Genomic DNA, 11,273 nt, shown 5'->3' on the forward strand with positions numbered 1-11,273 from the left:
TCTCCGTCTCCCGGGGAACCTGTGAGGATTCCCTGGCTCGCCTGGAGGCTGGGGTTAGATCGGTGTCACGGGGTCGCCCACTTCCCTCGAGGGCACGCACCTGCACGGACGGCCTTGCGAGGACCCGGCGGGCGGTGAGCAGCTGGCAGGCGGCCTCTCCTAGCGCCCGGCAGCCTGGCTCCCGGCTCCTCTGCCCCATTCCTTGGCACTTAATCCCTGTACCTCACACGGCAGGCGCTCGAAGCCGCTTCCGGAGGCCCGGCCCCTTGCGGTCCCTTGCGTCGGCCCCGCCCAGTGGCATCCACACACCGTGCGCCCAGGGCGCGCAGGCGGGGACTGTGACCACAACTGGCCCTTCCTCAGTTTCGCGGGGACACCCAGGGTCCTCGGAAGACGCCCCCTCTCAAGATCCCACGTGCCCGGCCTTGCTGGTCCTTCCCGGCCCAGGGGTAGCTGAGGCCAGACCCCAGGCACCAGGGGAGGGCTCCGCAACCCCTCACCCCAAGTTGCTGTCATCACACTGTGCCCTGGGCCAGAGCGGAGCCGTTCTTCGATGGGGGATGGGCTGTTTGAACTTCCAGGTGAGTTTCCGGGGCCCACATCCGCGGGCGCCCTCACTCCTTCCGTGGGCTTGACACGCAGGCTCCCCGGCCCGGGATGTCCCTGTTCGCGCCTTCAGACGCAGGCTTAAGACGCCCACCTCCGTCCAGAAACGCCCTTGCCCTGGTCTCCAGAGCCGGCTAAGGTGTCCGCGGGGGCTCGCGTCACTGAGGGCAGCTCAGGGGTGTCTCACTTTGCCATCGCGCTGCGGGGCCATAAACGCTGCTTTCTTTCCGCGTTTCCTTCCTCTTTTCAGGCTTGTTTTCAGTGAAAAGAGATGGCAGTTGGCAACGTCCCCGAAGCTTTTTAGTGGGGATCCTACAGTGTGGGTCTGCGTGAATTCCGGGGAGGAAACGTTGCCTCTGCAGGCTCCGAGGCAGGGTTTTAAACCCTTGTGATGTCCGTCGCCAGTCCCCTTTGAGCCAGCGGGGCTCCTCTCTTCGAAGACGTCAGCCCCGGCCTCGCCAAGCTGGGGCTTCACGGCTCCGCCGATGGCGAGCCGTGAGAGTGTGAGACTAGGTCAGCGTTTCTTCCTCCCTCTCTTTTAAAGGGGGGAGCGTGTGTTCCCACATCCCGTCAGTCACGCTGCAGCAAGTTCAGCTCACTTTTCCCCCCAGAAGATTCGCGTCAAGGCCGACCCGGAGTGTGGAGCGCAAGTTTTTCCATGGGAGTTAAGTGCAGCGAGCGAGGACGGAGCTGGCGGGAGAAAGAACTCCTCCGTGTCTGCGGCGCCCGTCACGCCGCCGACGGTTCCCCCCACGTTAAGAAGCGAACGTTTCTTTTCGTTACGCGTCCACACGGCTCAGTTTTCCCGACCGAGGCTTTAAACGAGATCAGGCTGCGCTCGCGTGCACGCACTGTATTCTTTGAAGACGCTTATGAAGAAAGTTTCCCGAAGACACCGGAAGCGAGGAGCCGGTGGGGCCAGGAGCACATCTGTGTGCTGAACGGCGTGGGGAGAGAGGCGTCCAGGTGAAACCGCCCGAATGCTCTTTCTGCCACAGGGAAGCAGCGAGCTCCGGAAAGACTGAGTTTCTTCTGAGCTCGGGGGCGTCCGGCGGCCTCGGGACAGCTAGGCGTGTCCCGCCCTCCTCCCCGCACCGTGCATTTGCTCCCAGATCAGTCTGCGCCTGCTTTCTTACCCACCCCACCGGGCAGCCCCCCTTTCTCCCTGGGCCTCTGCTCTCCCCTCCCTACTAGGTGCCCCACGGGCACATCAACACCCTCAAGGCTCCTCTATGTTTCAGCAGAACCAAAACCTGCACCACATGCCCCCCCTAAACACCTGTCTTTTCTGCCCTCCATAGCCAAGCAGTCTCCACTTGCTGTCTCCACTCTCTGGCACTAGTCATTTCCCAAAAAAACCGCCATCTGGGTCCCGACACCGCTCTGAGGGCATCAGTGACCTCCACGTAGCCAACGCTAGCCCCCTTTTCGTGGGATTGCCACATAGTTTTTGACAATGACCATCTCTGTGTCCATCCACCCATCCATCCTTCCTTCCACCACCTACCCAACCATCTACGCATTCGTCCTTCACCCACCCTTCCTTCCTTCCTTCCTTCCTTCCTTCCTTCCTTCCTTCCACCACCTACCCAACCATCTACCCACCCATCTTTCTATCCGCCCAGCCATCCATCCACCCGTTCACCGGCCACAGAGTTGTCTGATGTATTTCTACTTTTGGAGCCAGTCTCCTGGCTTCTGTGCTCCTGCTCTCTCCTGGTCCATCCCTGCCTCTCTGGTCCCTCCTCCTGGTGTCCTTTCTCCAGGACCTCTCTTCTTCTACTGGCCACTTAAATATTCGTGTTTTCCACATCTCTGTCCTTGACCCTCATTCTCCACACTCTTCCACTCTTTGCCTCAACTCCTCCCTTGGTATTGATGATGCCCAAAGCAGTATCTCCAGCTGAGTCTCTTTCCAAATCTCCAGAAGCTACCCCCTCAGCCCTTCTGGCTCAGGGCCTTTGACCTTACAGCCCTCTTGAGCCTTGACAGAAGAGAGTCCAGCGTTCCCGTGAGAAAGTCAAGGCTTCCCCGGCTCCACCTCCAATCCACTCACCCCAGCCTGCCAGCTTCTCACTGACCCCCGCTGTAGCCCCTTTGCTTTGAAGTACTAACGGCCGACATGTCGTGAGTGCCTACTGTGTAGCAGGTGTGGAGACAAGCCCCTTGTAGGAGCCATCTCACTGAATTGTCACAAACCCTGTGAGCTGGGCACGGGTATCGTCCCAGTTTTACAGATGGGAGCACTGAGGCCCACAGCGGTTTGGCTCGCCCCCCCCCCCCCCCCCCGCCCCGAGCCCCAGCCCAGGTCAGAACTGTGGGGTCGCACTTGCGGGGGCCTCATCTTCTTTGCCCCCATCTCTTTCTGCCCGAGTGCCTAAAAATATAATTAAACATTTTAAAAAGCCTATTAACTAAAATCGTCTGCCCTCAGGTTGTGTTTTTCAAACCCACCGTCCTCACTGCAACGGGAGTATTTCTTCAAAGTACTGATCTGACCCTGGGCCCTCTGGCTTAAAACCCTTCAGTGATGTCCCTTTGTTCTTAGGACAAATCCAAGGTCATGACCGTTTCTCCTGCACCCGCCCCCCTCCGCAGTCCCGGACGCACATTCACCTCTGTGCTCCGGCCTGCACCCCCCGCCCCTCTTTCTGTCCCTGACACACATCTCTCGTGGGTCCCAGACAGGCCCGTGCTGACCCGCGAGCAGAGATGAGCCCTGCTCTCAGGCGTGTGTGGGCACGGGGGTGGGGAGACCACTGTGCGGCAGTGGACAAGCATCCCGGGGAAGGGGACGCCCTCCTGGGTCCCGTGCGGGTTCCCCAGAGGCTCTGCAGGTGGCTACCCTGCTCTCTTTGTCTCCGATGCCCCCACCGCGCCCCCCTGATCCTCCCCTGCCCCCCCCCCCCGCCCACCACCTGGTGCATCTTCAGGGCCCAGGGCGCTCAGGCGCAGGGGATCCCCTTCCAGGACGCCTGTTACATCGCAGGAACAGCCGTAGAAGCCCAGGCACGAATGCTGAGGTCTACCCTAAACGCAGTGAGGTCCCATCTAGGAATTTTAAGCTGGAGGGAGACAGGAGGGGTCTGTGGCTGGAAGGTCCTGGGCTGCTGTGCGGAGGAGTGAGGAGGACAGAGGGGCGCCCGGCACAGTGCCCGGGGCATGCTGGGTGTCCCAGGGGGCTGACAAGGACCGAGGCCTGGGGCCCCTTCTAGGGCTCCCAGAGCACGTGCTCTGCAGTGTGGCCACGGGACTTCCAGAAGCTCCCAGGGGATCCCACTGTCCAGCCCAGGCTGAGGACAGCAGGTGAGAGCGGCGGCCCTCACCCCACAGCCCCCGGGGGACGTGCAGAAGAAGAAGCCGGCTCCTACCTGCAGGGGTCCTGAAGTAGGTGCTGGGACAGGGCCTGGCGTGGGGCTTTTGCAAAGTCCTGCAGGTGGCTGAATTGTGGGAGCAGGGCTGAGAGCCACCGAGTGATCCAGGTGAGTGAACCAGGCAGGGATGGTGGGGACAGTGAGGACAGCAGAGACGGCGGGGACAGCAGGGACTGTGGGGACAGCAGGGACACTGGGGACGGCAGGGATGGTGGGGACCGCAGGGACAGCGGGGACGGTGGGGACAGTGGGCAGTAGGGTCAGAGATCGTTAGGAGGCAGCACGGATGGAGCCTGATGGTGATGGCGATGACGGCTTGGGAGGGTGTGACCCCAGCCAGGGGGCGAAGGGTGCAGGACACCCCACTTACGCCACTTTGGCCGACTCGCTCCTTTGAGGTGCGGGGACCCGAGAGCCAGCGGATGCAGGGCAAGGCTCCTCCGAACATCCCTTGTCCGCCTGGGGACAGATCCCCCGAGGGGACCGCAGGCTTCACAGACCCCGGGCGCCTCACCCACCAGGGAGCACCCCCCACAGGAGGGGACAGGTGTCACGCCACAGGCTTGTCACAGATCACAGGGCTCATTCATCTTCCTCCAAATCGCTTACCCCCCCGAACCTGCACCCCCATCTCCCAAAGGGTGAGGCCCGAACTCCGTGCGCCCTCGGGAGTGACTCCCTTTCCCTGCGCGTGAGGGCTGCCCGTCTATAGCGTGTGCTTGGTCTTCCTTGCCAGTCAGTCTCTTATACCCGGGGTCTCCACCAGGCGCTCAGAAGGGCGGAGGGACATCAGGGGCAAGCGGCAGTCCCTCCAGCCTGGGGTCCACCTCCTGGCCCTCGCCCCCGCCACGTCCTGCAGCCCCAGCAGCTGAGACACGCCGAGCCCGGCCGGGCGTGAAGTACCAGGGCCCGGGGCTGTCTGCTCTCGTGAATCAAGCACCGGGTCTCCTGGTACCTGTGAGACCAGGGACCCCCTCCTGGGGAGGGGGGGGCACCTGGGCCCTGAGACACCGTGAGCGTTGCCCAGAAGAGGAACTGGATGGAGCCCTAGGATGCGGGAGCAGACCACGCGGTGTGGCGATGCGTCACAAGGCAGCGGCTTGACTCCCGCGTTCTGTTTTCGTGTAACGTTGAACAGCCAGGATGCTTGCACGATCGTCACCACTCCCGTGGCAAGTGCTAAAGATGTCTCAGCGGCCTGTCGAGTAGAGGGCGGCGAACGGCATCTTAGACACGGTGGCGTTATTTCACTTTTGTGTTTACAACCGGCTCAGAAATTCGTTGGGAAAGACGGTCCGGTGGCCAAGCACGCTGTCATCTGGCTTCACCGAGATAATGACAAATCCACGCACTCAGCGGGTCCCTTGTGAGCTGGGATTGTGGCGGGTCCGCTCGCGAGAAACTGTTCTTACCTAAGAAGCATCATGGAGAGGGGGGCCCCGGATGAACGCAGGGCTCTGGGGAGGCTCACGGCCACGGCGCGCGGGCTTTGATGAGAAGGGAGATCTGAGCCAGCGGGGCTGCAGTTTGGGGGCATCACCGGGCAGCCGCGGGGGCTCTTGTGGTGGAGACCGTGAGCGATCCGGGGAGGCCGGGCAAGGAGGTCCTACACCCCGCCTCCTAATGTCTTTCTCTTTTCTTTTCTTTTCTTTTCTTTTCTTTTCTCTTCTTTTCTTTTCTCTTCTTTTCTTTTTTTAGACAGAAAGCAAGAGCAGGGGAGAGGGGCAGAGGGAGAGAGAGAGAATCTCAGCTGAAAATGGGGCTCGATCCCACGAACCCTGAGATCATGACCTGAGCTGAAATCAGGCGCCGGATGCTTGACCGACTGAGCCCCCCGGGCACCCGCCTGCTGTTTTCTTTAGGGCTGAGCTGTGTGTGGGGTACACCCAGCCTGCAGCACCGTCAGTCTTTACGCATACGACTGCCTGAATGTAGCTCACACACACGCACACAAATACACCACGAGAGCCTGCCTGCTTTGCAAAGCCCATCGCACAAGACTGCACCCAACAGCCGCTGGCCATCGGTACGACAGACCCCAGGGCCACGAGGGACCCCACCGCTGCTGCCCCTCGGAGCTGGCTGCTGAGACCAGACCTAGACAGGAAGCCCCTCTACCCCTCCGGGTGGGGGCCCCCAGCCAGTGTCAGGGAGGGTCCGCTGATCCAGGACTTTCCCTCCCAGGAACCTGTTCAAGCACCACCCCAGCCGGCCTGTTCCTCGCCAGCACCATCCGGTGGTCGCGCCCTCCTCCCCGTCAGCCCCGTCGCCGACCTCCCCCCAGGTCGGGGGAAGCGTCCAGTCTCGTCCCACCACGAGCAAGCCCGGCTGTCGGCCGGCGGGCCAGCCAGGACCGCCCGCGCCCGGCCACCCTGCGCCTCCCCGGCCTCCGTGTACCGGCTCCCTCGGGCCGCTGTCAAACTGGGCGGCTTCCACCGCACGCTTTTGTGGCCTCGGTCCGGAGGCTGGACGCCACAGCACGGTGGTGGCAGTGACTCGGGTCCCTCCCAGGCCGGGACGATCCGTGTCAGTATCTCCCCAGCCTCGGGCGCGATGCCGAGGCCTCTGCCCGCAGGCGTGTCTGTGTCCGAAGCCCCCTTACTGGTGCTGGACCAGCGCCCACCCGGTCCCGGTGCCGCGTCACCCTGACCGCGGGATCCCCTTCGGAGTCCCACTCCGCACCTGTCATCCGGTGAGCCCTGGCCCAGGCGACGCTCGCGCTGACGGGCTGGGCCAGAGCTGTGTCACAGCACCTACACCCGCGGGTGGCCTCCGTCACTAGCAGTTACTGCTGTTAATGCCTAACTCCTACGTGAGGCCTTTCCGCGGGCGCGTCTGCAGAGACAGGCAGTCACATCAGGTTCAGGCGTCCGCTGGGCCGTGTGGACGCACCCCCGCAGACAAGGGACGAGTCCCGTAACCCCATCTGCAAGAACCCTGCCCCCAAGTGAGGTCACGCTCTGAGGTTCTGGCGTGGGGCCTGAGTCACGAGACGCCATCCAACCTACAGCCTCCGGAACTCACGGTCCTGTCTCCTCCGAGCTGCCGAGAAGCCCTCAGGTCCACCCGCCGGCCCCGGCCTCCCCGGTGTCCCCGGGTGGCCGCGACAATGCTGCTGGCGGGAGCAAAGGACAAGGCGAGTCCCACACAGAGAGCAGCCCCAGGGGGGACCCGACGGGCGTTTCAACGGCGACGGAGAAGCAGAGTCCCAAGAGCCGGGAGTGGACCACTAAGAGCTGAGCGGCGTGCTGGCCCTCTCTGGGTGGGAGAGGGGACAGTGGTGCGGTGACTGGGGCCAGGGCCGGGGCCTGCCTGCTCACGCCTGTGCCCAGGAGGAGGCCGGTGCCCGTAGCCTCAGGAGGAAAGAAACTCCTGTGGGCAGACGCAGCCCAGGTGCTCAGCGGAGTGGCTTTTACTGCAGCCCCGGACCGTGGCTCCCGGAGGTCCGGGCTCTTGGGAGAAAAGGGACGACGCGTCAGGGCCCTGCGTGGCGCCCGGGAGTGCTGTGGGGAACCACAGATATAAACAGAAGACGAGAACGCCTCTAGACAAAAATAAAGAGGAACAGCCTCTGACCTCGGGCAGGAGAACGTTTCTCAGGCCACAAGGGCGCCAGATGTAACGTGAATTGGTAGATTGGCTTCATCAACACAAAAAGCCTCTGCTCGGAGACACTGCGAACAAAACCAGGAGGCCAGCTGTCACCTGGGACAGACACGAGCCACTCACACGCATGTATGACCGCCGCACAGAGAACACTTGTAGGAAGCCACGCGCTTAGGATGGGCACAAAAAGGCATGGACAGACCCCGGGTGACAGAACGCAGGTGAACGGGTAACCCGCATGGGGGAAGGTGTCCAACACCAGGGCCAGGGGGGACACGCAGGTGGAAAAGGCCGGAATGCCGAGTCACGCCCTGTGGAAAGGCTGACCACCCGGTGTGGGCGGCGGGAGCCTCACACCGTGACAGCCGTGGTCGCCATTCCGGAAACAGCCCGGTTCTCTCGGTGACAACGGGCCCCGAAAGGAGACGGGATAAATAAACGGTGGCGGGTCCATGGACCGTGCTGGACGAGCCCGCAGGAGGAGCTCGAGGAGTCTGAACAACGAGCTGTAAGTGAAAGAAGCCGGACGCAGGTCAGCTGAGTGATTCCATTTGTGCGAGGCTCTAGAAGCTAGAACAGGAGCATCCGTGTGCACGGGAACCAGTGGCCCCCAAGCTGGGGCAGGGGCGGGGTGGGCGGGCACCCTTTCAGGGTGATGAGGGGGAGGGGCTCTACGTCCTGACCGCGGAAGACGTTCCCCGGGTCCATCCAGGTGTGCGCCGAGGACCTGCTTATGTGTTAGAAAGAGAACAGCTCACAGATTTCCTTCTCCGATTCCCAGGGGCATGGCCGAGACCTCCCAAGGGACCAGTTTCAAAAAAAAAATTTTTAAGTTTATTTTTGAGAGAGTTATATTTTGAGAGAGAGACACACACACACAGAGTGCAAGTGGGGGAGGGGCAGAGAGAGAGGGAGACACAGAATCCGAGGCAGGCTCCAGGCTCCGAGCCATCAGCCCAGAGCCCGACGCGGGGCTCAAAACCACGGACCATGAGATTGTGACCTGAGCCGAAGTCAGACACTTAACCACCTGGGCCACCCAGGCACGCCAATAAGGGGCCGGTTTTACCCCAGAGTCGAGGGACAGCGGCAGTCCTAGAAAGCTGGTGGCCAGCCTGTGCCACGTGGCTCCCTCTCCGAGTACCTACTGCCCGGCGGTGACGCACAGCCGGGACCATTTTGTGCCGGGACCATGCTACTTGCTTCCACAAGTAATTGGGGTGGGGGGTTGGAATCCACAAGAACAACGACCCAGACCCGGCGCTCCAAGCAGCTGGACCACACGGCTAGAGAGGACTCGCCCGCTCCCCGAGCAGGAGGCGCTGTGTGGCCACCTCCGCCTTGGGCTCACCTGGGGGCCGTGCCTGCACCAGCCAGTGACCCCCGACACCAGCTTCCTCCTCTCTGAAACCTTCTTTAGAGGCACCGGTGGTGACTCCTGGTCCCCTCTCTGAAAGGGTCTTTGTTTTTGCACGGACCAGCACACAAACACCAGTGACTTCTTTTGGCAAATCTCCCCAGGTCTGACCTGTGGGCCTGGAGGACGCTGGCCCTGTAGCAGCAGGGAAGAGCCAGAGCCGGCCACGGCCAAGGTCACTGGAAAAACCACGAAAGCAGCCTCAAGTATCAGGCCCGAAAGGCCGCTGAACATCGGACACAGGTCAGGACAGCAGGCCGACTCCGCCGGGACACCTGCTTCCTGGTGGGGGGGGGGGGCTGGGCCCCAATGAGACATGATGTCATGAAGTCTTATCACGTCTCAGGGAGGCGACCTTCCCGGGGAGGGGAGGGGAGGGGAGGTGTCCGGCTGGAAAAGAAACACCATTTCCAGCCTGTTGGATCAGGTCCCGAAGTCAGGAACAAAGCCTCCTTGTCCTGCTCGCCCAGACCATGCTGCCGAGAGAGTGTAGCAAATTCCTTCCACGGTCTGTCCATAAAATAAAAATGTCTAATTTCTCAAAAGGTCTACCTAAGTGGACGTGACTGTGGCCACGGAGAAATAAAGTCTTTAATTGCTAAGTGAAACAGATGAAAAGTTTCTTTAATTTTAAGAAAGATAAAATTGAGCAAAACGTTATATGCACCATTTCCCATGTATACTGGTCTGCTGAAATGATGTTGTTTTTCTGCGTGGGTGGCTTAATCTTAAAATTCCAGTTAATTCTATTTTCTCTGTCTTCTGCCAAAGACAGAACTTAGATTCCATTTCATGTACGTGTATTGATTACTCACTCCCATCTGCGTTAGATTATAATCGGTCGTAACATAAACGTGGTCTCCCTCCTGTGGTCCTCCGTGTGGCTCTCCGACGCCCTCAGGTAGGTTTTAAAGCCGGTTTCCCAGCTCCTCTCAACACCCCCAGTGGAAGAATCCAGAGGAACCCCCACAGACAAGCACCGTTAATGTGTCGAGTTCTTCCTTCCGGCACCTCCAGATCTGTCAACACACGTCAGAATGCTCCTTCTTGATCTGACCTTGGGACACTTTGTACCCATTGGCAGCGACGGGCGCTTACCCGTCCTACCCGCCTCTCCTTTCTCCCCACTGTGTTCTTCCGTAATTCCAAACGTTCTGCCACCTCTATTTCACGTTACGTCAGGACTATGTGAATGTCGTTCGTTGCAGATTCACGTGGTTGGGAGGGAACTTCCAAAGTCAAGTGTATTGGGAGTGATGAGTGGGATTCCCTTCCAAGTCTCAGCTGCCCCCAACAATGTCCTGGATTTTCCAGAATAGTCTTGAAAACAGCAAGGTGTCACCATTGTGAGACCGGCTGTGGCCCCTCCCACCTGGGATGGACCCCGGGGACCCTCCATGGTCAGCGATTCGAGAAGCGGGATGTCCTGGCCCGGCAAGGAGCCCAGCGCCCACGTCCCGCCGGCCTCATGAAGCGAGACTTGGGACACTGGCCGAGAACAGAATTCCAAGTGTTGGCTCTGCTGATGGGAGGGAAGGCGAATGAGGGGCATATAAGAAAGTTTCGGGTCTTTGCCAGAAAAGAGAAATTCGGGAATAAATTAGAGTGGCCTGTGGGTTCATGGAGGCCGGGACGTCTGATGTAAATGGGTCCCCCATAAACTGACAGAAATGCCCAAAGGTGCTTTTTGAATGTGTTTCATCAGGAGAATTACTGCTGTTTGTGTTTTGAGCACGAGGATTAGAAGAGGTGGGATGGACGCCCTCACGTCCGATGCTGTCTGTACCCAACCTACCGTCCCTACAAATACACTTGCTTTGTCTTTCTACGGGCCTGGGTTTGGCCTGGAAATAGTCATGGTGACAGGCACCCAAAGCAAGGGGGCACCTGGGGCAGCGCTGCCCCAGGACAAGGGAGCGCCCCGCCCAGCCAGCCTGTTCCTATGGGCCGTCCAGATGAGGGACAGGGTCAGGGCCGTGCAGCCACGTTCCTGCAGCGAGCCCGTGGGGCAGGAAGACTGTCCCGAGACGCCGGCCTTTGACCGTCTTCTGGATCCCTGGTGGGGACTGTCACGGCAGCAACGTCTCACCGTGATGCCTGTTTCACTGCATTTCCTAGTCCTGGGTCAAGAGAGGCTTCTCACCCTGTCTTCCTTCCCACCTTCCCACCCCTCATCCCTCCCATCGCCCCATCCCTCCAACCAACCTCTCCATCCCGTCATTCTAGCCCAACCCCAGGCTGCTCACTGAGGCTGACTGTCCCCCCACCCC

The sequence above is a fragment of the Panthera uncia genome, chromosome F1, assembly GCF_023721935.1.
Source record: "Panthera uncia isolate 11264 chromosome F1, Puncia_PCG_1.0, whole genome shotgun sequence".
In the NCBI taxonomy this organism is placed as follows: Eukaryota; Metazoa; Chordata; class Mammalia; order Carnivora; family Felidae; genus Panthera; species Panthera uncia.